Source organism: Mesocricetus auratus, unplaced genomic scaffold (genome assembly GCF_017639785.1).
Source record: "Mesocricetus auratus isolate SY011 unplaced genomic scaffold, BCM_Maur_2.0 Super-Scaffold_15014, whole genome shotgun sequence".
Lineage (NCBI taxonomy): Eukaryota > Metazoa > Chordata > Mammalia > Rodentia > Cricetidae > Mesocricetus > Mesocricetus auratus.
In genome coordinates this window covers 27,027,966-27,052,565 of record NW_024429186.1, presented here as the reverse complement: position 1 = coordinate 27,052,565, position 24,600 = coordinate 27,027,966, and the positions used below count along the sequence as shown (strand labels likewise).

Sequence of the window (24,600 nt, the reverse complement as noted above, 5' to 3'; positions counted from 1 at the left end):
ATCCCTCCCAGTCAAACCATCATCTCTCCCCTCATGGAGCACTAGATTCTCCAGTGAGGAAGAGCTTCGACTAGAAAGGCAAAACCACAGGCCAGGTCCCTGTACCTACACATGAAGAGACTAGAAAGACAGTAATTACTTAGTGTGGACAGGCTGACAAGAGAAAGGAAGGCAAACACTAGGTTACTATCTTTAAAAATATCCAGCCCTGTCTACCTTTCTAAAATTCCAACACGGGGAGAGATGAGTCATTCACCAAACCTTTGTCAAACACTAACCGCACATCAGTAGAGTCTAAACAGATTATAGTTTGAATAGGTCAGAACACTCCAAAGTAAGCTCAATGAAAATTAAAGATTCAGTTATGGTAAATGAAAGTAAATGAGCTTTGTCAAGTCTTACACTTATTGCTGAGATACTAAATTTTTCCATGTTCTTCACTCAGAAATAGTTAATAAAAGTTTACAAATGTGCTGACTTGGAAGTTATCAAAACAATTTAAAGATGTTTGAGGATGATAAAGGGAAGTAAGATATGCAATGCAAACATTAAATATGATGATCTCTTTGCTACAGATGGAAGGATACCAAGCACTCCCAAAGACATGCTGTTACAACTGATTACCTCATTAGAAGGGTTGGAGGACAGGAAACTAAGTCTGGATTTTGAGACTTGAAAATATATAAAAACAGAGATGCTCTAACTAGTTTGGGGAAAAGCATGATAAGGAATCCAGAGAGAAGTATCATGTTACTGAGGAAGCCTTACGTCCTGTGATAGGAGGTAAGCAAAGCAACCAGTGAAGAACTGAGTTCAGAAAAGAAATATTCGGAAGATTAAAGACCATGGAGCTTCTAAATGCTAACTGCAATCCATCATCCACCAACCACCCCTGCACTGATAGACTTCAGAGAAAATATGCCCATCACAAACAAGTATTACTTGAAGTATTCAGAACAGTAGCTGTGATGTAAGAGGATGCCAACAAGAGGATGTGCACTGTGAAAATTAAAAGTATTTTCAGGTACAAGTCACACAAAAACTGACAATAATGTAACTGATTTAGAAGACTTGCCATATGGTATAAACAATGAATTTCTTGGACAGGTCAAATTAAAACCACAAAGCATATCTCCCTCAATACCTAGTCAGACACTATGGGAAAGAATCATTCTAGAGGAAAACATGTGAATGGAAATTTCAGGCAACACCTAAGTATAACATGGCAAGAGGCATTATATAGCAAGACAAAACATTCTGAAGGGCTTAAAATCCCATCATGATGCCATTACTGATCTCTTAAAGGCTCCAACTCACCACACCATCACAGTGAGAACTGAATTTTAGCATGAGCCTGAGAAGCATTCAAACCCGTACAATTATATTGTAGTTCACAGAGTACCTACATTTAATGTCAGTAAAACAATTTAATTCCTCAACAGGGCATGAAATGCTCCTTCAAATCTCTATTTTGTCCTATATTAAAAACCATCTTAGTCATTAAATAATTGGAGTCTCTCCTTTTGGAAAAAAAACAGGCATAAACTATTTTAAAAGTTTTACAAGATTCAAAGAGGGATGCTCTCTCGGCCTGGACTCTTAAGGGAGTGCCTGGACCCTGCCCTGAGTGAAATGACAGTCTCTGGATATCCCCTATGTGGAAGGAAATAGCGATAGGGTGGGAGGCTGGGAGGAATGGTGGGGGGTGACGGAGGAGGGGAGGGAGAGGGAACTGGGATTGACAGGTAAAACAAGCTATTTAAAATGAAAATAATTAAAAAAATAAAAATAAGTTTTACAAGACATCAACTAGAGTGAACAGTTCTTTGAAAGAGAGGGGCAGATGAGCAAACACATGAAAGCCCAACAGTAAAGATAAAAATTAAAATAGAACAGAGCCAATTCTAAATTCAACAATGTGCTTAAATTTAACCCTAAGGCAGTTATTTGAAATTTAGAGTATAATTACAGACTTAAAAGCAATGTTTTCTGTAGGCTACATCACTGTACATCACCAAACTAATGATTTGTGTTTACTTTGCCAAAATAGATACACATCAGAAAAGCTCATCAATAATTTAAAGGAAAATTACTGCAATTAAATAAAAATCATTTTTAATTTATCTTGAAAGTTAATGCTTCAAAGAAGATGTTTAGAATGAGTTGAATAGGAATACGTCAGAATTCTGGGGGGGGGGTCCCCCACCAGTGCTTTGTTCTTCATAATGTAGACAACTTAAATTTCACTTAAAATAGATTTCTCATGAATAATTTTACACATCAGCCATAAATGAGAACTGTTTGTTGCTTGGCTTATTAGGTTAATCACATCACCCACAGTTTATGTGGTGACAGAGAGGAAAACAATGGAAAGAAAGAAGAGGTATTGTTGCAAGGACAATTGTTTGATGAGAGATGCTGCCTACAGTAGAAAGATAAAGCATAAAAGAAATGGAATGATCCAAAAACATCACACAGCATAAAGGAAAAGCTATGAGTTTGGAAACACTGGATCAGAGTCCAGGAACTGGGCAATGTTTCCGACTATAAGAAGACACGCGCTGAGCTTTGAAAGATTATTAGTTCACCAGCAGTTGAAGGCAGGATTTGATGTAAAGCACTTCCAAAGGAAAAAGACAGAAACTTACAGGAGTTATCAAATCATTCAGTAAAGAGAGAGCAAGGTGTCTGCTAAGGTATCAGTTGTAATCAACCATCAAAGGCTGGATGAAGGACCTTAGTATCTATAAGCATCCTTATGCATCAGATATTTTCAAGAATCTACTGGTCTGACATCACAGGGTACGTACTGGATGGAAGAAGACTGGAGGCAGGTGATGGCCCATGTAGAACACTTAAAGGCTCAACCACTGCATATTAGGGGCTGGGGAAGAAAGAAGCAACTGCAGAGGATGAGTGAAATTGCAGGATTTGCAAGCTGGGCCACAAGTCATTATCAGGGACACAGTCATCATCAGGTATAACTCTGAAATAACATTGAGAAGCATGAACACTGTACGTTCTCAAATAAGGAAAGCCACATACCACAGGCTTAAAACAAGACCAAATCAATAACCTTTGAGGTGGGTTCCATGTACATCTTAGAAATGCTAAGGGCACAGATATTCAAAGAAGATAACTTATGCTGTCATATGTAACATAGAAGAACAGAAGTTTCAAGTCAGAAGAATGTCTAATATGACGTCTCACATTTAAGCCACTGTTTAGAACAATCACAAAAGAGAGTTGTTTTTATACTTTCCTACAAAGGTGAATACATCTGTCCTATTTCTTTAAATTAAATCAACAACTATTGAAATTATAACTTCACGTAACATGGTTTTTGTTGGTCAGAAAATTCCACTTTGGACCTTGGGTGAAGATTTTAAATCACTGATAATACACAAATACATACACACTGGCACAGTCAGCCACAGCAAACAATTATCCATACAGATCCGCAGGCTCCTACCTTCTTCACCAAGACTGTTCTTCCTAGTTTCGAAGTCTGATTACAGACCCAGAGGAAAGCATGTAGATCCACACATAGTGTTACCTTACTTATAGTTTCAGAGTGTCTCTCCAAGGCAAGAAAGCTATCATATTTTTTTAAGCAGAAAATCTGTACTCTGAGGAAAGGTACCTGCTTCTAAGAAGAAATGTGGGCAGTGTCCCAGGAGAGGAGGACAGAAATAGGACTCAAATCCTCAGATACATTCTTTCAATCCTTACAGATCTTAGGATTTATTGGTCAGTGTCCAAGTACCTGCAAAAGAAGTGATGTAAAATTGTACATTTGAAAAGTGATGCACTGGCCGGGTGTTGGTGGCACACACCTTTAATTCCAGCACTCGGGAGGCAGAGGCAGGAGGATCTCTGTGAGCTCAAGACCAGCCTGGTCTACAAGAGCTAGTTCCAGGACAGTCTCCAAAGCCACAGAGAAACCCTGTCTTGAAAAAAAAAAAACACAAAAAGAAAAAAAAATGGTGTATTACTCAGCAGGCACAAGACAATATACACAGAGTTTAATGTTTGAAACCACTGCTAAACTAAATTGGCTGGAGAAGTACACACTTCACATGTCACACACATCCTTCCTCATCTGCTCATTTGGAATATCGGTCTTCCTTTGGGAGTAAAGTTGATTAGCTAGAGTTAAGCCACTCATCTAACAAGACAGAACAGGGTTTTGGGGTTGACACAGGGTCACACAGTGGGCAATCATCTAAGAAAGACTGAACTGTGTAAGAAAGACTGAAGGAGTAGAAAACTGAGGAGGAGGAGGAGGAGGAAGAGGAAGAGGAAGAGGAAGAGGAAGAGGAAGAGGAAGAGGAAGAAGAAGAAGAAGAAGAAGAAGAAGAAGAAGAAGAAGAAGAAGAAGAAGAAGAAGAAGAAGAAGAAGAAGAAGAAGAAGAAGAAATGATCTACCACATCTGCCATACAGCTCCTGGGACACCAGATGTTGATTCAATGTCCCTCCATTGGTCCATCTGTTTTTTTTTTTTTTTGTCCAGACCATATATATTGTATTTCTGCATTTTTAAATTAGTGGGCTGTACCCTTTCCCCTGAGGATTTGCTACTCGTTCTATTCATCTCACATGTGTCTGAATGAAGGCATAAATAGTAAATGAGGACCCTGTTTTGGCTTGGTAATAAAAGACATGCTAACACAAGGGATTAAAAGGCAAACAGCAATGTAAGGCTCATCTTCTGATACACAGGTTGGACAGGCAGAAACTGGTTTTCTTTGGGTTTGCTTTGAGTGAATGGGGCATGCTTATTTAGCAACACGTAGTATGGTTGTAATGTACAAAATATCTCAGCAGGACTGAGATATGGCTACAAGGGAACCTGAGGAGGGAAGAAACGGGGAAAATTTTCTTCTAGGAATTAACTTTCCCTTCTCTGTGCTCGGCCCAAAAGGGAGAAGCTCATTACATTAGATTGTTGAAATGAAAACTACGGGCAAGTCAAAGGCTCTAGTTTTGAAATCTTTGCTCCCTTCTGGAAAGAAACGAACTGCCCAGCTGTCCCAGAAGCCCAAGGTTTGTCAAGTTGCCAGCAGTGCACAGGCAGGAAGAAGATAGATCCAAGGTATCTAATGCACCGAGTAACTTTGGTTCCAGTACAGTTCCAAGGAGGAAGGGTGGTGAGCACTCCTACAGAAAAGTGGTCACACTCTGGAAAAGCTGCAGTGTAGACTGCTCTGTAGAATCCAACGGAGTATATATGCAGGTCCGGAAGAGTCAAGCACGGCAGTAGGAACAGAGGGGAATTAAAGACCAGCATTGTTTCATGGGAACAATGTGCAGCTGCAGACCACACCAGAATAAGTCAAAATGTATAAAGAACTTCACTGAGTTAAAGGGCCCAGGTACCCAAGTGTCCACTTCCCTTACAGGCATAAGTTCCTCTCCCTACGATGGGAGGGATAAACAGGAGATCTAGGTCACCTAGCACAGACAACCTGAACAAGAATGCTTTCAATTTTAAAGTTGATCCAACACTTATCTTACTTCTTACTTGGTTAACTTTTCTGTTCCACCCCATCTTAGACGTGATCTCAATTTTATAACTGTTCATAGCACAAAACCATTGTTATCACTTTTGCGTTCACTCTTTTTCAAAAGCCCCACAACCACACTCATCATTACTCCATCTGCCCCAGGCACTCTGGCTTCCTACTGCTCCTCAAACAAGCTGGGTACTGGCTATATCAGGACCTTTGCATTGGCGCTTTGATCAAATAGACATATTTACCTCCCAGGTAGCCTCATGGATCTAATCTAATCGTTCAATCTAATCACTCTCCCCATGCATCCTACCCTGATCTCATTAGAAAGGCAATCTGCAACTCTGTAATATCACAAAGTGATAATCTAATATATCCAACAATGCTGCTTTTAAATTCTGTGTTCACCCAATACAATGCAAGCAACATGACTGCAGATTTCTATGCCTTTCTAGTTCTAAAATTAGAAGAGAATTTTAGTAGGCCCCCGGCAAGTTATGAATAACGAAGGACTTGATGTCCTATACTCATCCATAAACCCCTAACATTCCAGGTGCTCCTGTGAAGTGCCCTTGGTCATACTTCTACCATCATCTTTCCAAAAGCTCAGCCTCTGGATTATGTGATGTCTAACAAGAATCAGACAAAAACTGTGACATTTGCAGTGAAATAGCACTTAATGTTTACTGAGTCCTTTCCTGTATACACTTTTTCTAATCTGTGGATCTGATCCTTGCCCCTTGCCATGCAAATATTATCAGCTGCACAAAACAGAGGGACTAAAGGACAAAAGTGCTGGGAAAGCTTCCAGAGGTGACAAGGTGATAGGATTCAAACCCAGGTCTTACGACTTCACAGACATAACAGATACTTTCACCGCAAGGCTTGGGCATTTCCAACAGTTGCTGGGTACCTGAGAGCAACAGTAGATTTTGTGAAGTCTACTACAGTTAGAGCTAGTTCTTTTCAAAAAAGCAAAAATGAAAACTTCCAATAGGCACAGGAACACAAATACAAAAATAAAATGCAAACTAATGTCTCAGTATAAGCATACATACACCATGAAAATTAGTTATTTTAAATATTCTGAATAATAACCAGAAAGAATGAAATCAATGGAAAAGAATAAAGTTCTTAAAACAGAGAATAAAAACATGTAAATTGAGGCCAGACAGAAAAGGTAGGAAATATCTCATTTCTGTATTAAAACAGCAAAATAGGAGGTAGGAGGGGTGGAGGGGGTTACCCAACCCTTCCTGGTCTGTCTATTCCTTCACTTGAAATAAAGATAATTAAGAAGCAAGACATGAAGCCCTCTCCCTCTCCAATAAACCTCTAATGTCTCTAAGGACAACTTAAGTTTTAAAAAGAACTTCTATTCAAATATTTGGTCATATTCCTCCACTAAGAAACCTTCAGCTCTTTGGGATTTTCAGCAGGATTTGTACTTTGCTGAAGTACTTACAGGACCTCTGATAAGCAGTGTCAGGTTTTGTGAGAGAGAGAGAGAGAGAGAGAGAGAGAGAGAGAGAGAGAGAGAGAGAGAGAGAGAGAGAGAGAGAGAGAGAGACAGAGAGAGAGAGACAGAGACAGAGACAGAGACAGAGACAGAGACAGAGACAGAGAGACAGAGAGAGACAGAGAGAGACAGAGACAGAGAGAGAGAGACAGACAGAGACAGACAGACAGAGAGAGAGAGAGAGAGAGAGAGAGAGAGAGAGAGAGAGAGAGAGAGAGAGAGAGAGAGAGAGAGAGAGAGAAGGAAACAGTTTACAGTTTAGTTTGGTTCTGAGCAACTGCTGGCCATGGGCAGATTTCTGTGGACACAGGGAAGTCAGGTCAGCTCCATCCCAAGACTTTCATCCTATATTTTACAGCAACACCACCTCCCTCCCTATGGTGTTTGGAAGACCAAGGAAAATTAAGTAAAAGGTAATGTCTCATTTTAAAGTAAACTCAGAAAGTGGATACTGCTAAAATTTAGACTGCTAGAATTCAGAAACTATTCATAATACCAAGACATATTATTACATATAGGAAAGACACCCTAAGAATCACACTTTTATTTGGTCTTTATCATACAATTACATTTAAAATGATGGAATCTGTATGTAGTCTTAGATCACTAGATTTTCTTAGGATAAAATTGGGAATTAAACTGCCAGTATTCCTGTGGAGGGTGAAAAAGAAACTAACATAGACCTTCTAATCAAATGTATTCTAGCCAAAAGAATATCTTAAAATCTTAGAGGAAAATTCAAGTAACATTCTCTGAATAAATTATAAATTACATGTATAAAATAAGAGAGATGTCAAACAGGATTCCCTATTTCATACATATAGTATAAAATGTGCAAAGATTACATACACATTACAACTCAGAGGTTCTCTTCTAAGTTTACATATTCTCCCTATCACATCTGGACCTGAATAAAACACAGGGCACTTCAGGGTAAAGTCTGGTGGTATATCTCTTCAGAAAGTAAAGAAACCACTCAGCTATTTTAGGGCTACAAATGGAGGAGTATCCAAAAGTAAAAATACACACCTGGAAAACACAGGGAGTCAACCTTTAAGTTTCTCACTCCTTTTATACCCTGTTCCTCTTCCTTACCTCTCTGCCGCTTCATTTCTTTCTTGTTAATAAAACTGTACTCATGGAAATTTCTAAGCTTATTCAAAAGGAGGTAGGCAGATCAATTCAACAGCTGAGAAATCCTGCCCAATTACAACTATCATCAATGCAAGGTCAAGGCTCTTCATCTATATCCCAAGACACCTCCAACTGCAATCCAATACATTCAAAGCAAATATCAGAAAACCTGATTTCTTAACTATTATTTTACAATTTAAACCATGCTACAATAGCAGTCTTATTTACTAGAGGTTTTCTACCATTCGCACTGTATCTCTGACAAATTCATTAAAGAACTAAAAATATAAAAGGAACTCTACTCAAAGTCTTTTGAAAAGGAGCCATATCCTTTTACAATCTCACGAACAATGTATGAGATCATCTGCTCCTTCACCTCAGAGACACTGTCACACAATTGGACTTTTTCAAATGCTATTTATATACTATGTTTGCGCTGTGAAATACTAGCAAATAATTGCCCCCACTATTTGACTTTGTATGTTATTTATGGTGTGCAGTTTTCTATCAATTTAAAACACATTCCATGCAACCAAAGTTTCCCTTCCTTCCTCCCTCATTGCCTATGAATTCCAGCTAGTAGTTCAGTTTTGCCTGATGCCGGGTTATGAAGGCATGTGCCTTTATTTTACAATATTTGGATTAAATATTTTAAAATGTCCGAACTATTTAAAATTTATACTACTAGGTGCTGTCACAAATAATATAAATTCTATCCCAATCTTATGGCATTTTATTGAAAGCCTGTCTATCTCTGGTGATTTCCAATCCCAGCTTTACCATAAACTAAGGTTCTCTAAGTATTAAGTCTATTTCTGGATTTCCTATTCTGCACCATTGGAAGCTCTTTTTAATAGAAATTTTATATTATGTCTTAAGGTTTGGCAGAACTATTATTTTTTCTCTCCATTTGCAGGGTCTTACTGGGTATTCTCCCTTTTCATTCTAATGAATAAACTGTATAATCAGCTTTCTAAGGCTGTTTAAAATTGTGTATGTGCAGAGAGAGTTCATCAGGTAAAATAATGAATTAACTTTGTATTGAATGACACCCTGCAAGGACATGTGAAATGTCCTATCAAAAGAGAATGGTCTTTCAGGTGCATTGTATACATTTCCTCCAAAGTATTTTCACTTTTTCTCAGAGACATTTTTCTGGGGCAGGCCTCAGTCTCAGTGTGCAGTCACAGATGACCTTAAAGCCAGCACACTATACGGACTAGGCAAGCACACTACCTGCTCGGCTACATCTCCATCGGCATTCCTGTTTTGATGTTTCTTATTAGAGATAGTCACTCACAGCAATGTTATTCTTCTCATGCTCAAAAATATAAATGGGGCTTTCAGTCTATTTTACCATTGGGATTTTTTATTCTGAATGGCTCAGTTTCTTATTGTCAACAGTGTTGAGAATGTCAGGAAGTGGAAATGAATATACTGTTTTTGCTTCCATTTGATACTCCAACACATCAATAGCAAATCCAGAAACTAGAAGAGAAATTAAAAACAAGTGCATATTCAAAACAGAAACTCGTTAGTTAAAACAAACAAAAATTGGTTCTGACTAACCGTGATTTTTTTTTTTAACCTGAGGACTTTCAGGGACAGAAATGCATCTTATTCTTACAGCTGATGCTACTTGTCAAGGATAGGGCAGACAACGTAAAAGGATGAAATTGGTAGAAGTAGAATTCCAACAGCATAAGAGTTCTGCACACAGTCACACAACACCTATATTGATCACTCATACCTTTCCTGATCTTTTGTTACTTGACAATACTTTGTTGACTTTTTCTTGTGGGAAAGCCCACAATTACAGGATGTAATCAATAAATCCTATTTAATACAGAGAGAAGGAAGGAACATCAAGAAATTCTGATGGTACATTAGGATTATGTATTTATTATACCCAGCTACTTTCCTGCCAATTAGATTTATACATATCTCTGTACCCACTTATCAAAGTAACAAAATTATAGAGTGAAAAATAACCACAACTTATTGATATTACAAAACCTAGCTGGAGTATCCTACATAATTTTGGAGTAACATAAGCACTAAAAGAATAGACTCATATTTCTATGTCTTAAATGCTGTTTAGCAGATTATAAGGGAACTATACTAATACTTGTCCTTTTAAAACACCAACAAAAAAGTCACATTCATAATATCTTGCTCACACATCATCAGAGACGCATCCTCATGCAGTATGTGGGTATTAATACAGAGACCTAAAGCCAGACAATATTCAGGGAGTGAGAACCCTTGGAATAATCAGTCCTACATGAGATGTCTCCATCAAATTCCTCCCTTCAGGGCTCAGGAAGCTGTGAGAAAGAGGAGGCAGAAAGAGTGTAAGAGTCAGAGGGGATGGAGGGCAAACAAACAAGGACTCTAAACCAATATTACCAGCCTCAGTGAACTAACTGATCTCAGACAGCATGTGCAGGACCTACACAGGTCTGCACAGGCCCTCTGCGTATAGATTTCCAGTTTAGTATTGCTGTGGGACTCATAAGTATGTGAACAAGTGGGTCTCTAATCCCTGTACCTTCTCTTGAGCTCTTTTCCTGTTGTTTGTTTGTTTTGTCCAATTTCAATGTGTTCCGTTTTGTTTTATCTTATTATTTTTTATTTTACTATATTTTGTTATTATACCTTAGAAGCCTGTTTGCTTTCTAATGAGAGACAGAAAGTGGATTCGGATGGTAGGGAAGATGGGAGGAACTGGGGGAGTAGAGGAAGGAGAAAATGTAATCAGGATATATTATGTGACAAAAATCTATTTTTAATAAAGAAAAATATCTTTAAAAGAGACTTGATGATTTTTTGTTTTTTAATCATCCAATTAATGAATTCATCCTTACATCAAGTTATACAAATGATGTACAAGTAGGAAATTTATAGCATATATATTCTATTGCCCTTAATTGGTTATTTTTCTTGAGCAGAATAAGAAAAAAAATCAGAAGTGATTTAGAATAACAAGGCTTGACAACAAACCAACTCCAGAAAAACATTCACCCAGACAAATTCAGAAACCACAATAAGATTTGGGAAATGAACTGTCTGATATGTAAATTGTCCAACAGTTTCTTTTAAAGTGATACAAATAAGTGCTGGCTGACATCATTAACTTGCATACTCCAGAGCATAAATAAATCTTGGTAACTTAACAACTAGAACAAACATTCATCCACTGCAGAAAACTGAATATAGCTGCTAAAAATAAAATGCTCATTTGGCAAAAGAAGTTAATTAATTTTGTTTTTCTACTTTCATGGAATGGTTTGCATGATTTCCATCGATGGGGTCAGATGTTCTCCGTAGATAGGTCATGTATCCAACTGAGACAATATAAGACCAATGAAAACACTATAGAAATCATGATAAATTAGTTATTTATCACTTACACTTTTGACTGGTCAAAAGACTAACTCATGAGACTGTGCCACACACATGTTAATGTGTGAATGCTTTCAGTTTGTGCACATGTGTGTATTTTCATTATACTAATATGCTTATACAGGATGAAAAATATAAAACTAACCACCCTGCTTCAAACAAAAATGCCAAACGCTAGCACTATGAGTGAAAATATATGACACTGCAATAGTGATATCTTTGTTCTTTAAAACGGGGCACAAACATTCCCCAAGCCAACAGTATTTACCTACTGAACTATTTGCATGCCAATTCACTTTGGTTAGCTGATTTTGCTATGAATACATGAAATTAATTTGTCTCTTCTAATTTAATTTCATAGATGACACAAGGACATCTCCAGGGAATTAGTACCTAATATCATAATTCAACAAACCTCTTTAGAAATAAATAAATTTGAATTATGTCTTTAAGAAATTAATATGATTTTTAAAAGGGTTGGAAATTAGAAATTGTAATACTAAGATCTGCCTCAGTCATAGCCAAGGCGCCAGGATGGATAACGAAAGGAAAAGTGCTATGCATGTTTCCAAAAGTGTTCTACTGAAGATTCTTAATCATTTCTATTTCTGCAGTTCCCAAAAAAGCTAACAAGATCTGAGCAGACTGACTTTGTGTTTTCTATGACATAAATGGAGGTCCACGCTTTATGGTTTTCCTTACATGGCCGGCCATGTCAAGCATTGAACAGTGGAAAACCAATGAACCAGTGAACAGAGGCAAACCCCATTGTGCCTTCAGACACTTTTCGTTCACCATTAATTTTGGAGGAATCCACGTTCATCTACAAAAACAGCCCAGCTTCCTCCAAGCAGATGTTCAGAGAATCCTATGGGAACCCACAGTACATACAGTACAGGAGAGGGAGTGTCTACAGCTGAGTGGATGGGCAGATACCTCTGACCCTATGACTACATTATCCCAAGTACAAGGAAGCACTTCAAAGGCCTAAGGAGGACACTGAGCATCACAGTAACCATCAAGACTTTCTTACTGTTATCTGCTTTGTCACAGTTTCCCAATCAAACTATATCAGTTAGTAATGTGGTTATTCCCCACTGATATTCTGAACTGGTGAATAACCAAGTTAGAAGCCAGAAGATCAATCCCCCAAGCTTTTCACTCCTCAACCTATACAGCCAATTTGCAAATGCCCTAAACTTACAAACTGTTACTTGAAAAGCACAAGTTTGGACCAGTTTCATCTTTCGACAGATGATGAATGACCTGAGCTAGCTGGAAGGGACATGAGAGCTAAATCTAATCATATCATAAAATAATAAAGGCAGAGACACTAGCAAGTTAAACAAAACCACAGCTGCTTGTCACCAATACTAATAAAATCACTGTGGAGAAGACAGGCGTACTTTATGTGGAAGCTGTTACAGGTAAACATCCTTCTCCTTGCACCTAGCATTGTCCTATAAATAAAATGAATCAGACTTGCTGTAAAACACATGGTATCTTTTGTAATCTGACAGCCACAGTTCCATGTTTCTCTTTCCTCATGCTGCCTTCCTCAGTTATCATCTGAAGAAATGAACTCCTGTACCTGTCTACTCCTCCACTCCTGAGTGTTTTTCCCATTTCCTCATCAACTACGGCTTTTTCAGAATTCCACACATATTAAAAGTAGGACTGGCTCCTTCCTGACATCTGATCTAGCAATCTTCTTTGGAACCTGAAGTAGTACCTCTCACTTTCCAGTCACAGTTATACCTCTGTCTGTGTCCAGATTATCTTCAGAACCATCTAGAGCAATACACAGGAAGATGCATTAAAGTAAGTGTCTAAACTCCTAGACTATCACTTCCTCCAGGGCAGAGACAAGGTCCCTTGCTGTACACATAGTAGGTTTCAGGTTGTGCACACATTTAAAGCAGAAATTGTGTCTGAGGAGAAAACTTCTCTTTAACATCATCAAAGCTCCAGGTAAGTGAAAATGCTGAACCAATAGTTATAATTTTATTTTTAATTTTATGTGACTTACATTTATTACCTTACAACTTAGTTTTACATACACATGAGTGTGTGCACACCCACATACACAATCAAGTTAATCGAATGAAAAATCAAGTTTATTAGAAATTATGAAAAAGCAACTGGAAACCAGTCTTTCAGTGCAACAGTCTCCTATTTTATTTAGAAGCATCTAGTGTTTATCTCTCACTCTGTGACTCAAGAAAAGCTGGAGAATACAATTCTCTCATTATCTATTCACACGGGATCCAATTTTAATATTTGGAAAAGATAGCTACATGTAAAAATATATTGAATATTTATTCTTTGCAATAGAGCAAGGATGTGCAAAATTTCAAAATTAAATCTCAGGCATCTAATTGTACAATATTCCTCTCCGTAAATAAGCTCAAGTGTTGTTTGAAATGTGTAACTACAGTCGAAAGCTTAGATTTTCCTCATGAGTCCACCAGTTAAAATCACTAACTAATTCAGGGACGGACACACACACACACACACACACACACACACACACACACACACACACAAAACCCTACAAGACTGTGTCTCCCATTTGTTATATAAAAGCCATGCACCAGCAGAGAAAAGCTGGGTCAGTTTACAGTTGAGTGTATAGGGTTATATCCGTATATGTTTGTTCAATGAAACACAAAGCACCAAATACACCAGAGTGTCTCAGTCCTTAGAATCCAGTAGAACCAGATAATAAAGATCTAGAAAACAGCTAAGCTCTTTGTAAGGTAGTCCTTAAATACCCCTTATGTTCTCCACACTACTGCAGCAGCACTTCAAAGCCCAGAGGAAACCAGGAGGCAAGAACTACTTCCCTCACACTTCCATCCAAAACGCCTAACAACAGAAGGGACAGTCTTTATGAAACAGCTACAATAACATCATGTTCTGAAAGGCAATTTCCAATATGAAACCAATTGAAGGAGAACATGATACTTAAAAAAGGTACCATTATTATTTTAGCAATACAAAATCAAAACAAAATTTGAAAAATATGAAAATATGCTTATGGTAAACATTGCAGACATGTGTTTAATACTCTGAAAATTGACTTTCACAACAATTTCACAGTATTTACAATTCTACCTCACCTAAGCCACTCAGACAATAAACAAGAACCAATTTGAGCTTGAACTATTTGTCAGGAATGATCCATGAGCAAAAGGACAAATAATTAAAATGTTTAAGTGACATCATCTCAAACACTGGTAAATGTAATAGAGGAAGCACATGCAAGAGCTGGGTGGGGAGTTCAAATCTCCAGAGCCCAGGTATAAAGCAGGGCACAGTAGCAGGTATATGCCGCCCTAGCACTCAAGGATAGATCTCCAGGACTTGCTAATCAGTCAAGCTAGAAGAATACAATCAATGAATTCCAGGTTCAGTGAGACACCCTTTCTCAAGAAGTAAGTGTAGAATGACTAAGGAAGACACACACTGTCTACCTGTGGCCTCCACATACAGGCCTCTACACATGCACACATACCACCCCACAAACGCACACAAAAATACATGAGAATGACATAGTAAATTGGAAGGGTTTTTTTTTCTATTTTGTTTCATGTGTGGATATTCTTCTATTGATGTGTTGTATGGGTGTGTGTGCATGGGTCTATTTGTGTGTATGTACATGTACAAATTTTCTGTCAAGTCAACCCTGGTTATCTTTCCATGGGTGCTATTAACATTGTTGTGTTTTGCTCTGTTTCATTGAGATAGACTGTTACTGGTCGATCTGGAGCTTGACAACTAAGCTAAGATTAGAGACCAGCAAGCCTCAGGAATCCTTCTATCTCAGTCTTTCCAGGGCTGGTATTACAAGAATGTACCACCATGCCCAGATGTATTTTTTAATATGGGGATAGACTCGGTTCTTGGTGCCTGCACTGCATGTATGTTACTAACTGAGCCATATCCCCAGTCCCAAGTTGGGGGTTATCAAAATTTCTCTGCATAGAAATCACAAAAACCAAGAAAACTTTAGGGGAAAACAAATCTGGCAGAATAAATAGGGACAAACAGCCCAAGGCAAAAATGAGACTGGCAGAGGAGCTTAGTAAAACAGAGGGCACAGGAATGAGAATCATTGAAGATCTAAGCAAGGGTGAAGTGCATGAAATCCACTGGCAGGATACAAGACCTTCAGCTAAGTTCTCCAGCACTTGTGTTTTTTCTATAAAAACAGGGGGAGTGAGAGATGCACTCTTAATCAAGAGCTTTGGGAAGGATTAAAGAAGCTAACACAGAACAGAGCTTGGCAAAGTAGAGTCTAAAATTATATTAACCTTTGTTGTTCCAGCATTCATATTATCTATAGCGTCCTCCCCTTTTCCATGCTACAAATTCTAAGATTTTTCCATGTGTGCCTAGAATATAAGTAACAAATTTTCCAGTGCATTTACTGAATTTACCTATATGTACATTCCTATGAGAACACTAAATGAGTCAATGATGATCAGTAACTAATAGTAAAACAATAATAACAAAATAAGTTATTAAAGAAAAGTAACCACTGTGGCTGCTAATCTTTTAATGTTCATCATTGACTGGAAATAAATGGAAGGCTGCCAGGAAGCTACTGCAGTAATGTCAGGGCAAAAGATGAATCTGGGCCATGGTACAGAATAAGGTGGATCTGAGACAGTATAGATGTAGAGATGAAAGGACTGTTTAGTGAATCAAATATGCCCGGGCCAGTTCTCTCCTGCTATTGTGGGGGTTCCAGGGATCAAACTCAGGTCGCCAGGTTTGACAACAAAAATCTTCACCTGATAAAAAAATCTCACTGGTCATGGAGTACATTTTACTTGATGACTAGATGGTGTACTCACTGTATATAAAGACTTCCCTACTCAGGATAGTTCACACATGTATCACGTTACACGGTACTTTCGCACACTAACTTCTTCACTTCTCATGTTTTCAAAATGTATTTATGTTCTGAGATGTGTTAATACTGTGTTTATTATCATTACTTAATGATAATCCTCTCATGGGTGTTCCACGTTGTATTTATCCAGGAATTAGGTAGCTATTGGGAATGTTTTGGAGTAGGGAAATAAGGTGAAAAAAAAAAAAACGTGTCAAGAGTAACACATAAAGGAAGCCAGTTGACAGGGCTGGAAGCCCTCCACACCCAAGAACACATGTAAGGGACACAGTTTCCACAAGGAAAGTGCACTCTACTCAGTATAGAAGAAGGCAGGGACCATGACCAAGGGCCCACAAAGGCTTACACTCTTGAGGCCCAATGACATTGGAGCGCCAACCTTCCCAGCTCTCCGGCTCACATCCACCTGTGCAAATGCTCCCTTTACACCTACCTCTATTTCTACAGATCCACGTAACCTAGCTCCAGCTGTTTGTTCAGAGACACAATAACCTGAAAGTTCCAGATATGTCATATACCCATACTGGTTGGTTAGCCACTGGGAACAATGCCTGCTGTGAACATAATAATGCATGTACCACTATGAACATAAAGATGCTTGTATGAACTTTCACAGAATGTATGTTTCACCTCTCTGAGGCACATATCTATGAGTAGAAGTACTAAGTTCTGTGGTAATTCTATGGTTCATTTAATGGCTGCATCACTTGTTTTCTCATCAAGGAATTATAAAGGATCCACTTCTCTGTGTCCTTCCCAAGAGTTGTTATGATCTGTGTATCTTCATAGCTACACTAGTACATATGAACTGTTATCTCCCAGTAGTTTACATTTGATTTCCCTGGTGGCTAGTGTGCTCAATTCCCTTTGCCACTTTGTATCTGCTTTAAAAGAAGTGTCTATTCAGACAGTTACCCATTTTTAACTTGGTAGTTTATCATTTCATTATAGAGTTACAAAAGTAAAGCTAAGAATACTAATCAAGGCCAAGACTGAAAAGAAAAACCAGATTAACCTACGTGAGGTGGTGGCTTGTAAAACTTCAGAAGTTCTCAAGGACAGACATTCTATCATTCACTTTCAATGACACTTGTACTTTGCATGGTGACAAGAACAGGGAGTTAACTGCTTTAAAGAACATATGAAAATTAAGGAAATAAAAGGAAGTATCATTAATCAGTTCAAATGGAAATCCTGTGTTGTGAATTCATTAGCTACAGGCACTAACAACTACATTTAATTTCATGTGTCAACTCAAGATAGAGGAAGGGCTATCTAGAGAAAGAGGGAATCAAGAGGACCAATGGAATGAGGATTAGAAATGTCTGTCATACACACAAAATGGACAATGACGGCACATATGGTAAGATATATCCAAAAGGTTTACATACTTAGAAAAAATAAAGGTAATTTATATTTTAAGGGAACAACACTTAGCTTAAACAAAAATAAATTATGGACATTTGGATCACTTTCCAAAACTGATCAAGACAAATCCAAGAATAATCTATCTATGCAAACATCCTCTGGGTGCCACAGTCAAAATGATATGAGGCTAACTGTGGATCAATCCAAATAGGAGGCAATTTCAAACACACTTCCTCAGAACATGCAGCAAATCATTATGTTCAAGTTACTTAAAACACCTAAATTGTAGTCCTGTTGCTTTACCATGTACTTGAAGGTGTGCCTAGCACCAGACAGAGGTCACAGACCTGACATAATTCACTAGCAGAGCCCTTCATTGATACCACTGAATGTATCTATAGACATTAGTAATGCCAATTCATTAGTTCCAGTCTGAAGATGATTTCACATTAGTTGGCACATAAATCATTTTTTATTTCAACAAAACTGAGCATATATGTTTGCATCTAAATATTACTAAAAATACTGACAAAATCATGTTCTTTTCATAAGAGCGCTTGATAACTGCTTCTGAATGTTTTTTTTAAATGCTGACCCATAAAATGTAAATGTAAGTTTCAGTGAAGAGAGAAGTAATAGCACACACAAAAATATAGTAATTTAAGCAATAAAAACACAGAAATGAAAAGAATACAGCCATGCTTACTTGTATACACATCACATGAGGGTACATAATTCTCTTAGGTTTTCCAAAATTGAAGAGATTGGAGTGAGGACTCTGAACACAGAATTCATAAGAGCTGAAACAGTCAATCACTATCCCAAGACTTAGTAAACTTACGTAAACCTGATCCTGAGAATAATCTTAATTTCAATGTTGGAAAACAAAGTCTACACTGACAGCTTCTATTGTGTGTAACAGGCACATGACCCAGAGTGTTAAACTTAAAGGTCTAGTAAAGCTCAGGAAGAGTAATGAAGCTGCTGTACCTGATCACAAAGAGTAAGGGGTCTGAAACCAGGAAGCCCCACCCCCTGGCCCACAAGGCTACTTTTCTCTGAGTGCTAACTTATTTCATTGCTATTACTGCTTTCTCCTCTTGGTATGAAGCATGGCATCAGAAGATTGAAATTTTTTCAATGAAATAATCAAAACATTAAAAATAGGATCTTTTTCTTCTACTTTGAGTCTGAATGTTCCAGTCAGGAGGAAATTAAGAGTGACCTTGTCTGTTGGTGAGGGATCAAGCAAAGTGGACCCAGTTAAAAAGCTGGCCACATAGGTCAGGCCAGTTTGTAGGTGAGGCCATGTAGGTCCATGGACACAAGTGACAGGCAAGGCTATGGTCTAATCCTTTTCTATACTATGAATATGCATTGCTCTTCTTTGCTAATAAAAACCTGATTGGCCAACAGGCAGGCAGGGAGAGACTGAACGAGAGAGCCAGACTAGGGGTTTTCTGAAAAAAGGAAAGATGGAGTCAGAGAGTCACCAGCAGATGCAGAGGGAGCAGGAGGTCAAAGTACCACACTACTGAAGGTGCCGCCATGTGGCAGGGCGTACATAGAAATGTGGGTTAATTGAAGCCTGCAAGTTAGCTGCTTACAAGTCTAAGCTATCGGCTGAACATTTATGAATAATATTAAGTCTCTGTGCAGTCATTTGGAAGCAGCTGCCTGGAGAGGACCTTTTCAAGTTGTGGGATACTTGACCTCTAATAAATAAATAAAATCTCTAAACAAATGAAGAAAGTCAACAGGCACAACCCATAACCCACAGATGAGAAAGCAGAACAGGAGGCTTGAGGTGGAGAATAAAGAGAGGTGAATATTGGGAAGTAGAAATGAACTAAGCATATAAGAGTCACAAACATAAGCCCAACATATATTTTAACTCAGAAAGCAATGCCAGAAAGAACAGAACCCTTGGAGGTGCACATTACAACTCATGGTAAAGAGCCCAGGATATTTTCTTCCCTAAGAACCTGTGTCATTGATATATTGGGTAGAGCAGACAGACAGTATACTTCTTTCCACAAAATGATTATTAAATCTGCTGACTGATGGACAATGAGAAAAGGCCATGTTTAACAAAAAGGGGGGTCCATGGCTGTTCTCCACACAAGCAACCACATCCACACAGGGCTCTCTAATTATTTAGAGACCAATAGTCTTGTTGCACTCCTAGTGAGTTCCTCCTTCATCAGTCTAGACTAAAATTATCTGTGAAATTACATAATGAGTCTAACAGTCTATGGCAAACGGTATAAGTACTAAGGAAAGAACTGGTCCCTTCTCATTTATTTCCTGTAATGTAACCTAATAAAGGGGATCAAATTTCAGGAATTCTGAAAAATAAAAAACAAGGGCCAAACAATTTGATCTAAGAAGGAAAATAAAGTTCTTAAGCTATGGCAACAACAAAGACAATGGTTCTCAACATATGGGTCACGACCACCAAAGGGTCATATATCAGATATTTACATTACAAATCATGACAGTAGCTGAATTACAGTAACGAAGTAGCAGTGAAATAATTTTATGGTTAGGTGTCAACACAGCATGAGGAACTGTATTAAAGGGTCACAGCATTACAAAAGTTGAGAATCACTGGTCTAAGGGAAATTAACTTGAACTCAGCAAATTTACTACCTTCTGTTTGTTAAACCAAAGACCTGTGGACTCCCAACAATAAGCTCTGCATAGAACGGCAGCCAAAATTCTCAGCCAGCATCTATATAACACAAAGAAAACCCAGGCAAAAAATTAAATATCCTTGAAATGCCCCACTTGCTGATTTGCTTGTTTTCTTTATCTACTACTGGGATATCTACTACCTAAGAAAGTCAAGTCTACATACGGTAAATTTCTCCTTATAGCTTGCTACAGCAGGAAAAACTATCTACATTATAAAGCATCTAGCAAGTTTTTTTATTGTTGGTATATTTGATTTGGGGGTTTGTTTGGAGTTTTTCTCTTTTTTTTTTTGAGACAGTTTCTCTTTGTAGTACTGGCTAACAGAGTTCTTATCTCTGTCTCCTCGGTGCTAGGTTTAAAAGCATGCACTACCATGCACCAACTCTAGTAATTTTTAATATATAAAATACATTTTAAAATAATACAATATATGAATTTGACTTTTCATTCATTATTTGGAACTACCAAAAGAGTTCTCAGTGATCTTGGTAATCTTCCATAAAAAACTATGAGGAATTTTACACCATCTGATACAGATGACTCACCTGAATGGTGTTTTCCAGGAAGGAAACCATGAGACACATAGCAGATACTGGGCATGAGAAATATGGCAGGTTAAAACTGAGATGTGCTGTGGAGTGATATGTGTAACATATTTTGAAGGTTCACTCGATAAAGAATGCTAAATACCTCAATAATTTTTACCATACTAAAATGACCATAGTTAATAAATAACAATATAATTATACTAAAATTAATATTCACATCTTTCAATATAAGACAAGTTAAAATTATATTTATAGGCCATATTTGTGTCTTTGTTTTTGGACAGCATTCTTCTATACTTTTGAACAGTTTTTAATGACCATATAAATCTGTTACAGAATATTACAGGACAGGAATAAGTGAAGAGATAAAGTAAAAAGGAAGCAGTTGGATAAAAGTTATATTCAATATATATATGGTTAAATGGTTTCAAAATATCATGTAATAGATGAGGAAATGTTAAACTGATGTTATTAAGTAAACATTCTTAGATGGCACTTCCTGTGGCAAACAAGGATAATAAGTACTTAATAGGACTACATTGTGAAATGAAATGCTTCTGGGTCATAAGAAAACCATCTGGCACTTCTCTGAAAAGAAAGGAAAAGAAAGAGAAGGAAATATAAGAGTTTATTTTCTTTTTTAATAAATTTATTTATTGATTTAGCATCCCAGGTGAAGTATTCCCCTCCCTCCTCTCCTGCCAGCCCCCACCACACACACACACACACACATACCCCTCTTGTCCCTCTTGTCCTAACCCAGGATCCACTCCCCCTTGGTTTCTGTTTAGGACAGGGCAGGCCTCCCAATAGTATCAACAAAACATGGCATAACAAGTTGTAGTGACACTAAGTACCTACCCATGCATTAACGTTGGGCAAGACTGTTGTAATTTAAGAAAAGCTGAGCTCGAGAGAAAGGCCATGCAACAGGGTTCAAGCAGAGGGGTTTTCAGTAGGGAAAGGGATCATAAAACAGGGAAAGGGAAGTGGGCAGACCAGCCTCTGGAGACAGGAACAGCAGGAGAGAGGAAAGAGGGGGAAAGTGAGAGAGAGAGAGAGACACAGACAGACAGACAGACAGACAGACAGACAGACAGAGACAGACGAAGAGAGAAAAAATGGGAGGTGGGCAGGGCCCTTTTAAAATGGAACACAGTGAATACGCACAGGTGGTGCTCTTAGTGGCTGCAGCTGAGAGCATATCCTGTCAGAATACCAAGGACAGTATAGTACAGATGCCTGGATATTAACAAAGGTGACCCAGTATGAGGAGTTGGGGAAGACACTCTTTTTATTCCAAGCATAGAACCACTGGAGCATGGGGATAAGTATATATAGCTACATGTTGTCCAATATGTAGAGTGTCTTAAGCCACAAAGAACAGCTTATTAAAATCATCACAGTAGCACTACTGGGAAACAGCATTTTGCCATGCTGCAGGCAGGATCCATGTGGTAGAACACATATTTAGCATTTATGAGAAAGCAAGTCTTGATCACTGGCAGTGCACACACTTTGTAAATTCTCCAAAACAACATGAAACCATAGAGATCTATCTCTGCTCTTTGGAGTCTAATATTCATAAAGAAAAGACATAGCATATATACATAGTGTGTCAGAGATAATATATTTTGCATTTCTTACTATAATAAAAAAATAAGTTACTAGAAGCATTTCTTATCCATGAGGCAGAATGTTCACACACAAGCAAGTAATTTTTATATTTTTTCTTCAATGAGCCTTTGATGTATCCCATTCATTGAACTCTTACTTGCTATGTGTAAGGCCATGGGTGCAATCTCAACATCACAAAACAAACCTGTCATTCAAGACTTTTGTTCCTGAAACTGGATGATGTATCTTGTCATCCCTCTCTTATACAGAAAGGACAAATAAGCCAGAATCAAGGAGGGGGACACCTGTCATCTGAGAGTTGAGGGGTCAGTTCCTTCTTCCTTCAGCCTTTTCAAAGGGTACTGTCAATCAAGCATGGCAGGGTGAGCCAAGGATTTCATCAGTGCGAAATGACAGACTCCTTGAAGGAGAAGCCCACAGAGGTGTCACAGTGCTAAAATAGAGATGGGGGTGTTCACTCTATGACAACAGAAATGCATGTGTGCACAAAACCCATTAAAAAAATGCTCACTGCCAAATCAAAGAAAGATTCTCTAAAGAACTTACATTCTAGTGCTTTATTCAAGCTTACAGCAACAGAAGTGTCTTGACTCATGCCTAAACCTAACACAGCAAAGCTATTTTCTTTGCAAGTAAAGATGTAATGCCCTTTTCCAAATGTCTTACTCTATAACTTAATTGCTCCTATAAGAAGCAAGGGGGGGAAACTGTGAACTATAAATCGTGGAGGAAAATCTAACATAATGGTGAAATAGTGTCCAAAAACTGATACCCTTTTTGCATTAAAATATTCAGGGCTAATTATGATTTTAGCACTTGTTTTTTATCCTTGCTTTGTTCACTGGCCAAACTTAAACACTTCTCATCTCCTTCCATGAAAGTGGCGCTATTATGTTTCTGGAAGCATGGGCAGGGTTCCTCAAAGCCTAATTTTAAGGTCTTAATTGGCTGAGGCAATGGGAGACTATACAAAGCCCACTTCACAGAGAAGGGCAGGATTGCCAGGTCACTGGAGAACAGATGAGGAGCTAACTGGAAGCTATTGCTGAAATCTTGCCGTGTTCTGGGAAGTTTCACCAAACAGTAACTTACAGAAACTGGAAGCAAACCATCCATCATCACAGTACTGAAGCCAGAGAGGTGGAGCTTGTAGAAACAGAAGGATTAAAATACAGAAACGGAGATTTTCACTTAACCGCACATCAGGGAGACTGAATGAAGACAGGGTACCACTATTGGTTATGCAATATACTTTTGATTTTAGAGATTCTGAGATTATAAATCCTTGTACGCTCTAAGGTCTCAGGAAGGCTGCTAGTTAGGAACACTTCTTTGGATCTGGTACCAAGAGACCCACCGTCTACTTTAACGTGCAAAAATTTGAAGAGTAATTCATCATTAGTCCATTCATTTTTCAACCCAACATCTGTGGTACTACAAGATAATTAACACATTAAATTATCTTGATCCACATGTAGCTTAATACTTAATAATATAACCATAATTAATCATTAATAACATGCATGATAATAAAAAGAACTTAGGTAAATTGATTTCTTTGTCATCAACTCTAATTACTGGTAACAAATTTCCCAAACAAACAAGACAGACCAATTTTATCTGTGTAATTTACTCTATTGAAAAGAAAAAGACCTAAAAAAAGCCTTGAAAATCTTTTAAATCATGTTATGTTCACATTAACAATAAAGATACAACACACTATAAAAATAAAATTAAATGGCACCTTACACCTTTGGGTTCCCAGTTAAGACTCCACTTCTAATTTCCATGATCACTTAATCAGTCAACAGAGAGCTCAGATTCTTGCTGACATTTCAATAAGAAAACATAAATTT

The 24,600-nt window shown here is 37.9% G+C and overlaps 1 protein-coding gene across 9 annotated transcripts in view; it reads right to left on the bottom strand.

The window, feature by feature from the left end:
• Positions 1 to 24,600, bottom strand: part of Cep128 (centrosomal protein 128) — a 345,498-nt gene that overhangs the window by 157,717 nt on the left and 163,181 nt on the right. The window lies entirely within an intron of this gene.